Raw genomic sequence first — 14,136 nt, 5'->3', positions numbered from 1 at the left:
AAAAAAACTAAGGATTGGGAAAAACTGACAGTTTATAAGAGTACAATTGCAAATATAACAGCTTGGGCTGAAATTGATAAGAAAAAAAAGAAAGTGTGTTCTCTTAAATATTACGTTTAACAATAATTTCATGAAATAGAAATCTAGAAAAACAAATGAATACACGCTAGCAAAAATTTAAGTAATTTTCCCAATATCACATAACTAGTATTGAGAGGAATTGGCACTCATAAAATTTTTCCATTAAGCAGAATAAATAGTTTATGGTGGAAACTGCTGCCTCTGGCTCCTGCCCTTAAGGTACGCTTCATTACTCATCCTATTCTTCCAATTAGCTTTCATGTTTATTTCAATATGTTTGTAAATATAGAATCCAATTGACTTAGGACAGCTTTAAACTTTTCTTTAATAATGGAATTCATTATTTTAAGTTTATTTTCTTTAACATTTATAAAGGTACTCTTCGGGATTTGGAAGACATAGTGGTAGTTATGGTATCTGTTACTGTTTTATATACTGCTGCTTTGGTCTCACCCTCTTGGAAGTTCCTGTAACCTTCTAAGCACAGACTTGCCTTTTTTGAACCATGACCAGGGTAATTTTCTCCAGAGTCTGTGTTCTGCACTCTTCCTCTTTTCTGGTGTGGAAAAGGAAACACTTTGGGTGAGACTGTGTCTAATGTGAACATTTAGGAAACTGCGAATCTTAAATGATGTCATCACCTTTCCTCTCCAGCTGAGAGACTATGGGTATAAATTTTCTTGGGCCTGGATATTCAGAACTGGTTCAGGGAAGACAGATCAGGTACCTAATTCCTTTAAGAGGGACAAAATATGTTAGCTCTAGATAGGAAACTCATTAAGAAGAGGGCAGGGTAGTGCCTCTTCCCAACACTTCCTCTTCAGATAAAACATCCTTTAAGTCAGCATATTTTCAGAAGCAGTATAGAGCTACCTATATCCTATATCTTTATCTATATCCATCATTATATATATGCAAATATATACATATATACTTGTATTTTGTATGTGCAGGACAAAAGTAATACTAGTCATTGCCAGTTATAATCAGTTACTACATGGCTTACACTTAATGAAGACCGAAAAGAACTATGCATACTATCAAAATATGCCAAATAATTTTATTTGAAGGCAACACCAAAATCACTCATGAGTTCTCAATCTTCACAGATTGGCATTTATGCAGCTTCACCATCTGCTCAAAACATTAAAAGCCATTAAATGATTCTTCAACCAAGACCATCCATCCTCCATGGAATTCTTTAGCAGTTTCATCCCTGGCACATTTCAGTGCACAGCTGCTCACCTGAGAAGAGTGTAACAAAGCCATAAGCACACATTCAAAATGGAAAACAACTCTTGGAGCTAGAACCAACACTTCACTGAAACACTGAACAAAAATCTCACTGTGTACATTCACAAAGCAGGTACACTATCATTGCATTCCTGAATATAAACAGCTTTGGGGCCTCCTTTTCTCTCCATTCCCTGCCATGTGTCAAAAATAAATAAATAAATACATAAATAAATGTCAACCAAAAACAGCTGCAACCCTTCTAACACTCATCACATCCATCACACCTCTACTTCCTGCCCACCTTCCCTATCTCAGCTGCCTCTTCACCATCTTTGAAGAGACATTGGCCTTCATTTTCTTTCAATTGTTTTATATTTTATTCCTTTAATTTCTCCCTCTCCAAGGTAATCAGTTGTCAAGCTACCTAGCTAAAGGACCCTGCTTCCTACCCAAATCCAGTCCTCCAACTGAGACCTCTCTTCCAAGCTCCCAATTCTTGTTTGAACTCATCTCCAAGCCTAAACCACCACCTTCTCGTGCTCCCAACATGCTAGAGACATTATTCACCTGATTCCTTCATTTCTGAACGGGTTAAGCCTCAATTCTATGCAAATAATAGAATTTAAAAATTCCAGTGCCTTCAAGAAAGTAATTTTTTTCTTTCTTGTGGCAGTTTGGTGGAATTTATCCTTGGAATGGCATAGCAATTTCATTTCACAGGTTCCTTTCACTTCACACATGTTGTTTTTCCAAGGTCCGAATAAGCTGGATCTGGACCCACATGGCAGATGAATATAGTATAGGAGTAGATCACACAGATGAAAATGGGATGTGTCAGCCACCTCCTAGGTTAAGCTGTGCTTGAAGAGCAGAAACCACTTCATGCTGCTTTAGGATCAAACTTAGACAAATAGGTGTATATATAGCCACAAGAAAATGCAGAGTAGGGTTTTGGTGGTGCATGCCTGTAATCCCAGTACTCGGGAGGCAGAAACAGGCAGATATCTGTGAGTTCGAGACCAGCCTGGTCTACAGAGCTAGTTCCAGGACAGGCTCCAAAGCTACAGAGAAACCCTGTCTCAGAAAGAGAGGTGGGGGGATTGACACAGTGTGTGATCTTAAGACTCACTACTTTCCTGTAACTTTTATCCCAATTCATAGCACATGCTAATTACCAACACACCATGGGAGTGAAAGGGTTCCTAAAACAACAGACCTACCCTATGAATGGGAGGAACTCTTATAGGCTTACACATTTGCATACCCCATGCACCAAGGGCTCCGACCCGTCTCATTGCTCAACACCAATAAGGGACTCTCTCAGAAATTCACCTTCCTCTTGCCCAAGTCCCTTCAAGGAGATGAACTACAGCTGATCCAAGGAGCTTCAGGGAATCAAAAAGCATATTCAAAACCCAAACGAGTCATTTTAAAAAATTTTTTAAAAGAAGCGCATAGGGACATCTCCAATACAAATAGAAAGCTGGCTCCAGGGCTTTGAAGCTGTAGCCAATACTCTCACAGTACAATGATAGCTAAGCTTTTCAACTGGGAAAATGCTTATATTGAAATATGCTATTCTCAGTGGTTTTCTTTTCTATTGAACATCTCTTCTTTGACTATATTACTCTTCTGATATCTTGGAGAACATGTTGAACTCCTACAATCCATGTATAGTCATTTAGCACACAGCAGAAGTATGACTATGCTTTTGGAGGGTACCAGTAAGAGGGGTAGGGGTAGCTTGTGAGGTGAGCTCCAGTGTGCCCGATACCTTTGAAAAGCATCGTCTCCTCATGCTTCGCAAATTGCTTGACACTGCATTCAAGTTAATTATGAGACATGATTGAAAACATACTGGTTTACTTGGATGGATGACTTTTTTTTTCATCTTACTGATCTTTTACTTATATATTATGGTATTTATTCTTGTGTTTTTATGGGTTTAGGAATTTTACTTGTGTTTGTTTGTCATTGTTATTCTTTTTGCTGTTGTTTATTTGTTTGTTTTCTAAAGAGAAAGCATGGAGTTCAGTGGGTGAGGAGCATTTGGGAGGAGATGAGGGAGGAGAAAACCAAGACACAGAAAGTGTGAAATAAATAGTTACTGACTCCCTGACATCCAAAACGTCTTTTCTGACTGAGACATGTACAGTAATCATCTGGGGGTGACTGGGCACAGCTATGCAACCAAAGCATTCCACAAGTCCAGTTAGAGAAGGCTTTTCATTTCTCATTTTGATAACTGACCAAAAACCCTATGAAATCTCTCCCTGACGGTTCATCCTTATTTGAGGATAAGGCTGCTTAGGGGCAGACAATGCTCTTTTCAAAGCTTCCTATTCAAAGTAGATGTCATGAAAGAAATGACTTCATAAGAAAAGGTTTAAATGTGTTCCTTCTGTGGAATGGAGGAGGTGGGGGGGTTCTATTTTGTTTTAATAAACATACACACATGCCTGAGATTCCTCTGGGTACTGCTTTCAGGCACTCTCTGCTTATTGGCCTTCATTTATTTTTCTCACAAATTTAATTTTTCCCTAGTGACCTTGAGGCACTGTCTACTGTTGAATTTGCAGCAAGGCTGTATGTAGTGTGGGCTCCCCAGGGCTATGAACAAACAGCCAAGGGAACATAAAGATTATAAGCCTGTCCAGACAGAAACCCATGGATCTATGATTTGCCAGCCTGCATGAGAGAAGGAGACTTGGCCATGTTTCCTAGAAGGAAAATAGGTGCTGAGGATGTGCCAGGACCAAGCACAGCCTCCTGCATTTCCTGGGAATACACTAAATTCCTAGTACAATACAAAGATTAGGGGCTATCCTTGCTCTCCTGGAAGTCAGGGCCAGTAAACAGGAGAACAACAAAACTACCAGAGAAGTAGTTTGTTCTTAACCTCTTTCTTCATATTTTGCAACCAAACTCTTATCAAGATCTGAAACAACTCACACAATTACTTCTTCCCCCTCTGCTAGAATATATATTCACAGAGTATGTTTCTTACTCGTTCTTCTTTGCTAGCTCAGCCTTAGCACAGGCTTTGCTTATACTAAGTAGTCAGCTGATACTTATATATTCATCAAGGCATCAGACACCATTCTAAATAACTCATCCAATGAGGGGGACAAGTAAGCCTCCTTTTCTCCTGTAGCTTCCCTGATGGGAAGAAATATGCAGAAAATTAATAAGCAATTAGAATAACTTCAAATAAAAATAAGTGCCCTTGAAAAGTAAATCCTAGTAGTCATTCATGAATCCTTTATTTCTCTTACTTTCTACATGCCTCACCCATCAGTAAGACCCCAAGACTGACAAAAATCTCTCCACTGTGGACTTCTCCATCACTAACGTCCTTCCCTAACTATTTTAAGATCTCACCTGGGCGACGGCACCAGCTTCCTATGTGTCTGTTTCTTTTGCTTCCATTTCTGCTCTCCATAAGCTGTGCCCCACCAATGGCCAGGGATCTTATCAAACCATGAGTTACGTCATAGTACTTCTTGCTTAAAACCCATTTTAAGGTTAAAATGTCAGGCCTGAATCTGAGCCTCTATAGCCTTCTAAGGAAATCTGACCATGCCAACCTCTCTGCCACTTCTCTACCTCTCTTCCTTCTGCCTGCTCTGCTTCAGTAACATGGTTTTCCTTTCTCTGCCTAGAACAAGACAAATGGTTTTCTACACTCAATCCTCACATCGGCGATTCTTTCTCTGAAGAGGTTGCTGCCCCCGATTTCTGAGTGGGCTTTCTTCTCATCACTCAACTCCAAGCTCAATGTGGTCTTCTAAAGAGATATCTTCATTAATCAATATAACTAGTATAACACCCCCTGTCTCCAAGCGCCATGCTACTCCATTAAGTTGTTTTACTTTTGTAGCACTTGTTACCCTTTAAGATTACTTTCTTCATTTGCTAATTTCCTTCCATCTACTCCCATTGGTATGTGAGACACCTAAGGAAGATTTCTGGTTTACTATTCATGGCCACCGTGGCATTCACAGTTGCTTTTGTAGAGTGGGCCTTCTATGAGTTTGTGTGAACAAATGAGAAAGAGCAGCTGAAAGTATTTTTCACAGATGACTAAAAAGAACCTCTGAAAAAGTAGAATTAGAGTTGCGATCTCAATAAAAGAAACAAGTGAACATATACATGAGTGAGTGAATGAATGTATGATTCCCATATCCTAGAACCTGATCAATCTATCTCTAAGAGTCAATAATTCTCCTATGGTCTTTGCCCTAGCACCTTGAACCCATGATATGACTGTATCATGTCATGAAATTGGGGTTCAACCTGAAGGTCAGAAAAGCAAAACAGGCAGTCACTTCTACCTCAGTCTGAAATGGCAATCCTGCCTCCGGGAATCTCAGAATGAGATTGTGTGTGAGAGCCGCCTCCTCCTGTTTTATATTCCTCTCTAGTGCTGGGATTAAAGGTGTGCACCACCACCGACCAGTTTCTATGGCAAACCAGCATGGCTAATGGGATGAAAGGTGTGTGTCACCACTGCCTGGTCTGTAAGGCTGATCAGTGCAGCTGTTTTGCTCTCTGAACTTCAGGAAAGCTTTATTTATTAAAATACAAATGAAATAACACTACACATGGCACCATTAGATCTCCAGTTCTCAGCTTGTTTGGCAGTTGCCTATTCCTCTGAGCTGAGAAGACACCTGTCAGTGACTAAAAGCCAGCAATGACAGTGAACTTCATGTGGTAATTTGACTGGACCACAGATTGACTAAACACTAGGATAGAGTAGTTTTAATTTTTTAGGTACTTTGGGTAGGATTAATATTTATATTGATGTACTAAGCAGAGAATATCCTTAATGTATATAGGCCTCACCCCAACAGTTGAAAACTTGAACAGAACAGAATAAGGAAGAATTCTCCCATGGGACTGTCTTCAAGGGAAGATGTCATCTTTTTTCTGTCTTTACACCCAACCCAAAATATGGCATTATCTATACCTCTAGCCTGGCAGCCCTAGGGCTGGCATGTCCCCTCAACTCCCATGGTTCCCAGGACTTTGAACTCTGACAAAGTTCAACCAGAGCATCTCTAACTTACTGACTTACATAGAGGGTCTTGGGGCTTGTCAGTCTCTTTAAAAAGAAGACATAGTCCACCTTTTCTGAGTAGCTCTATGTCCTTGTTAGGGATGTCCTCCAGTATAGGAAATGAAGATCCAGCTTTGTGGCAGCATTCTTTTCTTCTCACTTCCCTGAATGTTCTCTCTATTTATACACACCATTCCTAAATTGCCAAAAAAAAAAAAAAAACTCCAGAAAAATAAGTATGTTTAAAACAATGTGCTAGAGCCCCAGGAGCTCTTGGTAAGAAGAGCAGAAGTGTAGTACAGGTATAGCACTTTGTTGTAAGGATATCCTGACAGCTGTAAGCAAGGTTCATGGGCATTTCCTCTAGGCTTCATTTTAGGTTATCAATGAATCTTCAACCTCTGGATTAAGTGTGAGATTGCCACCGTTATTTCTGCCATTGTTATGGGATTCTTAGTAGCAAATATATGTAATAATTTAGTAGAAAATTAAGTCATCATGTGTGTGTAGTCTACACTATGGGTGCTTTATTTCTTCATTCACAATAAGCCTTTTCCATGAGCCTTCCAAAATATTTAAATACAGAGACAAACACACAGGGTAAAAAAGTTAAGATTGTAATGTGAACTAAATACTAGCCTCAGATCAAAACCCGGGATGCCCAGCATTACAAACATTTGCCGTGTTTGTGTACCTAAAGCATCATCTTGTGTTGCTCTTTCCAAAGGTCTGTAACAGCGCAGCACAAGATTGAGAATTTCACTGCAAACACAAGCAAACAGTAAATGTCACATGAATTATCAGTGTTCAGATGAGAAATGCCACCTGTGTCTGTAAAGGTTGATCTCTCTCTTCCTGTTCTCAGGGTATGTTAAGACTATAATGATTCAAAGATTACAACCTAGTCTTGAATTTTAGGATGTTTTACCTAGAGTAGAAAAGGCTCACCTTCCATTAAATACCTTATTATGGCAGTTATAGCAAGTGAGACCCAATAAAATCCTTTAGACTATGCCAAAAATGGGGAGAGATGTTTTAAAAACACTTTGGATATATCCTGCCAAGAACTGCCAAGCCTTAACTGACATTGGGAACTGTCCAAAATGTCCAAATCTGTAACTTAAGTAACATACTTGTTTAATAAGCAATAGTGAGTCTCATGATCTCCAAATGGGTCTGGGAAACATCCACAATAATAATCCCAGGTGACATCTCACCGTTTATTCTTTGGAGGGGCTGTAAATATGTCTCGTGCTGAGTCACTGTCAATTGTATTCCTCATATGGGTGAACCATACGCAAATAAGAACAGGGAACAGAGAGAGGCCACCTGAAACATGAGCTGGACGTTTGAAAAGCATTTCTCCAACCGTGCCATCTGGTGTGTTCTGGCACTTGTCATCCAAATTGCTCTTCTACTAAACAAATTTAGTTTCCTCCAGACAATTCAGCTTGAATGAGCTCATGCTGTCTACACGATGATTGTCAAAAGGAGAGAAAAGTCTTTCTGTGAGCTCTGACTTGAAGGAGAGGAGAAGACAGAGAGAAGTGACCAGACGGTAAGAAGATGGGATGTTTTCAGAGCAGAAACCTTCTCCAATAGAGAAGGAGGGGCACCACTTCACAGTATGATTTCCTTAGCAAACATGACTAAGCTCATCAAATGTGAAAATGTCTCAAATACCATCACCGTCTCCTCATGTGTATTTTCATGTGTGAGTCTATTTAATGTGTATGGTATTCTGCTTGTTTTTAGTTAAGAAGGAAGAAAATAGCTGTGAAGAAATCTAGTCTGCTTCTGCCAGCATGACCAATGTGCTTTTCTATCCCAGTAGGAATGAGATTCAGTAACAGGGCAAGTGGAGGAGTGATTTCATTAACCAAGTCTTGATTCTGGGGCTTACAAGTCTGCAGATCTGCCTTTTCTTTTCTTGGATCTTGGGGAACTGCCAATATGTTCAAAACACACAGTGATAACAGATCGAAGATGTGATTGGACCGATGGTTGGAAGGGGAAATGCCAAAAAAGGAATTGCCAGGAAGATACTGCCTGGTTCTCTGAATTACAGATTGGAAAATAACAACAATCTTTACTTGTTAACTGCAATATTCTACAGGAAAGAACTGAATGAAGAAGAGAACAGGGTGAGGGAAGACAACAAATGAACAACAGAGAAATGTAACCAAAGGTTCTAAAGTCCACCTTCCAAAAGTCACAGAAGTTTCTTTAGGTTCACCCAGTTTTATAAATGGATACTTGTTGGACTTGCTGGAAGGTTTGCTTTTCTCTTTGCTATGACTTGACACTAAAATCTCCAAAATTTAGGTATTAGTACTTAATGGCCAATATGATGGTATTAAGCTGTGCCCAGGTCACAGTGAATAGAATTTGGGAACTTGTAAAAGAAACTTCAGGCACAATTCTGCCATTCATTTTTCACAGGTAAAGATATGGCATTCTTCCTCTCTCTGGTAGGTCTGGCAGCAATACTTCATCTTGCCAGACTCTAAACCTCTGGCACCTTGGTTGTAAACATCCAGAATTTCAGAACTGTAAGACAATTTTCTCTTTCTTATAAGCCATCCATTCTATAGTGTTCTAAGACAGCCACACAAATACTTTAAGATATTCTAACCTGGTCTTCTCAGTTGCAAAACATTGTAACCTCTATTATATACATTACTGAAGTGACTACACAAAGAACCTTATCTGTACAAGGGGGTTGTTTGTGTTTTTTCATCTCTATTTTATCTAGATAAAACTCTCTTAAGTTAGAAAACAGGTCATCAAGCAGCCTTTTCTCCAAATGTCTCAGGACATGAATATAATCTAGCTGCTCAAACACAAATGGGTACAAAACTCTCTGCCTCCAAAGGTTCATGTAATTGTTCAGTTGAGATAATATGCACAATGTACCCAACACTAAAAATCTGGCATAAATGTTTTTTCTCTTCCCTTCTTTGAACTGAAATATTTCTTGAATTTATAGCAGTAAAATTCAGATAAGTACAGTATAATATTTAGGCATGCATCCACAAACTTGAGTTTTCTACAGGGAATAACTCTAAGTAAAGATAAAATCAGTGGAACATCAGAATGCCTCTTGGATTCATGAGCAACAGGATCCTTTCTGAAGAGTTTGCCTGTCTGCAAACTTTTCAGTGTGCTATGATGTTATGGATACAGCCAGTGCTAGGCAACTTGAGGAGTGTAAACAATGAAGACCTACTTCACAGCTTCTTTCCTCAGCAGAAAGAAAAGACATTTAGTCAGCCTTACCTCTATGGAGGCCAGGGGAAGGTCAGGTGGCTAATGTATAGATTCTTCCCCTGCTGGGAAAGGAAAACACAAAGTCCCCGGAAATCTCAGCTTTGTATAGGCTGAGTGTCCATTTCACATATACATATGAAATTATATATATGTATGTATGTATTTATATATATATTCAACATGTTTTTCACTTATTTTGCATACCAGCCACAGTTTCCCCTCCCTCCTCTCCAGCCATCTATTCCCCACCCTGACTCCCATCCACCCTCTTACCATCCACTCCTCCTCAGTCTCCATTCAGAAAGGGGCAGGTCTCCCATAGGCTTTTCCTATGAAAATGCTCCCATGGCATATCCTTAAGACAGTGTTGAGGTTACAGTTCATTTTGCTAAAGTCCCACCAAAATGACCCAAATGCAACTGTTACAAAATATTTTAGAGGCACAATTGATATTCTAGTGATTCTCTGTGGGGAGACTACAGAGATTAAATCAATGCATACCCAAATAAATTGATATGAAGTCGTAGAAAAATGGGTATTATTTGACAGGGATTTAACCATGAGACTTGGGAGAATAGAAAAATGTCATGTAGAACTACAGCACATACCCATGATCTGACCTTCACAAGCTGAACATCCTAAAGGCCCAAGTTCAAGTTCTATAAACTGTGATGGACTGGCTCTTCTCTAAAGGGCTCGAGAGGAGTCAAAATGGGAAAGCTGCTTGAAAAATGCCAAACACTGAAGCCTGGAGAAGGCCAGGGAACACGCCTTGAAATGAAGATGGGGATGAAGATGAAGGTGTTACCAACTAACATCTGGGGTGACACCCGGGACAGCAGCACCAATCAATGAGCTTTACAGAAGTGAACTTTTAAAAGCTCTTCTGATTTCCAGTCTCTCATACTCTTGATCATAATGAGTAGCAACGAATTGACTTCAGACATCGAGGGTCCAGCCAAGAGAGAGAAAGCTTGCACAATGTCTCAGAATCTTACATTTTACCCATGACAACACCAAATAGAAGCTATAGTGCTGAAAGAAACTTTCCAAACCTAAATGACAAAAATGAAATTTTAATCAACATACTAGAAAACTGCAATTTTCACTCTCTTTAAAAAACATACCACAAATTCCTTGTTTTACAGTGAACAAAGATTGTGAAAGCAACAACGGCACAAGAAACATCTCAGTCTTACTGGTTATTTGTTAAAATGCAGTTTTCTAAATTTTGTAATTTTATATGATTTAGCACCTTTTTAAAATGTCTTAAAGTTATTTCTCATTCTAAAGAAGTGTTGATTTATATCCAAAGTAATATTTGACATGCAGCAGTCTTCTTGTTAAAGAGGCCCCCAAACTATATAAAAACATCTACCTCTATAAAACTTAGGCCCTCTCCTAGCCTGAGAGAGAAAAGACACTTAACACATGTTTAATGATCCACTGAATAGACAACTAAAGTTGGAATATATTAAAAATTAAATTCACCAAAATTTCAGATGTTTACTGAGCAGCAGCCCATGTAGGCACAGGCAACCATGGTGTTACCGATAGGAATGCTGACATCTCTAGTCAGTACCAGCTTCCCTTCACAGTCACTGATGACATGCAAGGTTGGAGCTCTAAGCAACTTACCTTGCTCTGTACTGTATCACAGGTGGGAGGTAAGCTCACCCAGAGATGCATCCTGGGAACTTCTGAAAACTCACTCTAAGACCCTTTTTTATTTATTTCCGTTATTTACTTCCTGGAAATAAAAAGCTCTTTGAAAACAATCTTTAACATGAGCACTGATGAATTCCAGAAAAGTGAAGGAAAAGAAAAACAACAACAAAATGTCTGGGAAAACAGAAACTATTACCAGAGTTTAAATTGTTGCTTGCTTGTGTTCAGGACTGCTGGCGAGTCTGTATACAGTGGAGGAACCTCATTGGCATACTATAAACATAACCATAAACTAAAAATAACATTAAGAGTCATTATTTCAAAGCTCACACTACTAGTGGAAAAGTTCAGAGGAAATATTATTGATTACATCTTATTAGTTGGCTGATTTATCTGGCTACTAATTGATAGTGTGGGTTAATATGAGCGGAAAAAAATCCTTTCAATGATTCCTATAGCCAAGCTTGCCATATAATATGGACTTTGACATTCACTGGGTAGTTTGGAATTTTGGATGCTTTATAAAAAAAAGAACGATGACAGGGATCATGAGATGAGTGAGCAGACATAAAGCTTGCTGTACTAGGATGAGGACTGGGGTTAGAATCCCCAGAAAAAAATCAAGTGTGGGCCCCTCTGTGATTACAGCCTGAGAAGACAAGGACAAGGAAGTCCTAGAGCAAGCTGGTTGTTTAGACTCTTCACATCAGCAAGTTCTGTGTTCAATTAAAGGACCCTGCCTCAAAGGAGCTGAGGTGGAAAGCCATGGAGAAAGCTCTAACATCAACCTCTGAGCTTCTACATGAATACATTCATCTGTGCAATTCATGTGCCTATACAAGCACACACACACATATTTCAGACAAATATACACATGCTAAACAAAATAATGACAATTGTTTTGTCATTAGTTTCAACTCTAATGCTATGATAAAAACTTTCTGACAAAAGGCATGGTAAGAAAAGGATTTGTTTCAGTTCAGTTCCAGGATACAGTCCATCAGTGAGGAAGTTGAGGCAAGAACTCCAAATGGACAGTCAAATCATAATGACAGTCAAGAATAGAGAGAAAAGAATAAAGACTAGCTCACTTGCTTGCCTTCTTGTGCTCATTTTGACTTCCTTACTCTTACTTGACTTGGGCTCCTTGCCTAGAGAATGGTGTCACATACTGTGGACTATGTCTTCCAACATCAATTAAATCAAAACAATCTCTGCAGAAATAGCCACAGGCCAACCACTGTAGACTCTCATTGAGTCTACATTGATTCCTCATTGAGACTCTCACTGGGTTATACTAGTTTGTGTAAAATTGACAACTAACCACTACAATCTCACACACTGACAAAAGTCTAAGAAGGTATGCTCAGAAACTCAAGTAGAAAAAGAGGATAGAAAGTCAAAAAAAGCATTCCTGTTAACAAACAGTATAACAGAAATAATAGCTGAACTAGAAAGACACTTGCAATTAGCAAAGACAGGTGCTACAACTTTAGGATTCAGAAGGCTTGAATCATCTTGCCATATTAAGATGACTTCCCACCTGAGGAAAGGCTTCCTTAACATGAAGAAAGTCAGAGGCAATGCCCATGACAAGCATCAAACATAGATTGCCAATAAAAATTGATATCATTTGCCTTCATGTGCTAGAATAGGACAGTCACAAACTGTTCTTAGCAAATGCAAATAGAAGCTCACTGACAAATCAGTGGTCCTGGATTCTTGTGGGAAAAAAATGTTAGTGTAGTGAAATATTTAAAAGATCAGGGAACATTTCCAGATTAGAGGTGCTAAAACATGACTTGAGAGAGATAAGCAAATAGATGGACTGACCAGGTCTTATCTAAGTCTATGACAAAGGGTCTTACTCTCTCTCTCTCTTCTTCTCCTCCTCCTTCTCCTCCTTCTCCTCTTTTTGGGCAATACTTTGTTTCTTGGAACAAAAATAATAGAAACTACACACACACACACATTATCACTTGTCTTAGTTACATTTCTTGTTGCTGTGATAAAACACTTTGCCAAAAAAAACTCTAAGGTAGATAAAGTTCATTTTGACTCATAGCTCAAGGAAAGGCAAACACAGAAAGAATTTTTTTGGACTGCCATCTCCCAAATAATGACATGGAGACTTTTGTTAATTATGAAAACTTGGTGTTATCTTATGCTTCTTCCCAATGAGCTCTTAAAACCTAAACTAACCTATTTATATTAATCTATGTTTAGCCACATAGCTCAAATACCTCTCCTCAGTATTGTATGTCTGACTTCCTCTGGAAAATCCTCTTGCCACAGATTCTTTCCCTGAGTTCCTATCTCTTCCCAGAAGTCCTACCTATCCTTTCCTGCCTAGCCATTGGCATTCAGCTCTTTATTAAGCCAATCATAAGATGCCTTAGGCAGGTGACATAAAACAAAGACATATCTTTGCAGTGTACAAAATGATTACCCTGACAGTCAAGTTAGTATGAACTTGGAACAGATGATCATATTACAGCTATGATCAAGAAGCAGAAGACTATCAGTTCACATTTTACTTTCCGTCTCTTCTGCTTCATTTGTAATATAGGATATTGTCCAGAAAATGGTACTATCCACAGTTAGGAGGTCCGCCCACCTTAGTTAACAGAGTCAACATAACCTTCCATAGGCATGCTTAGTGGCCCATCTTCCAGACAATCCTACACTCTGTTAAAATGCCAGTTAACCCAACCATCATGTCATAGTTATCCTAGAATGGAGGTCTTAGACAAAATCCAACATTATTTTAATTTTTTTTAACTTGCCAAAATCCAGAGCAAGCACTTATTTATGTCAGT

General features: G+C 39.0%; 1 protein-coding gene and 1 pseudogene across 2 annotated transcripts in view; both read right to left on the bottom strand.

Annotated features, from left to right (window-relative positions):
• The window catches only part of LOC126513887 (POU domain, class 5, transcription factor 1-like), a 467,898-nt pseudogene that overhangs the window by 103,558 nt on the left and 350,204 nt on the right, over nucleotides 1–14,136 (bottom strand).
• Nucleotides 1–14,136, bottom strand: part of Cpq (carboxypeptidase Q) — a 331,662-nt gene that overhangs the window by 217,037 nt on the left and 100,489 nt on the right. The window lies entirely within an intron of this gene.

Source organism: Alexandromys fortis, unplaced genomic scaffold (genome assembly GCF_014885135.2).
Source record: "Alexandromys fortis isolate MF-2015 unplaced genomic scaffold, M_Fortis_MF-2015_v1.1 scaffold_17, whole genome shotgun sequence".
Lineage (NCBI taxonomy): Eukaryota > Metazoa > Chordata > Mammalia > Rodentia > Cricetidae > Alexandromys > Alexandromys fortis.
The sequence above is the reverse complement of the archived record's forward strand: the minus strand, read 5'-3'. Positions and strand labels throughout refer to the sequence as shown.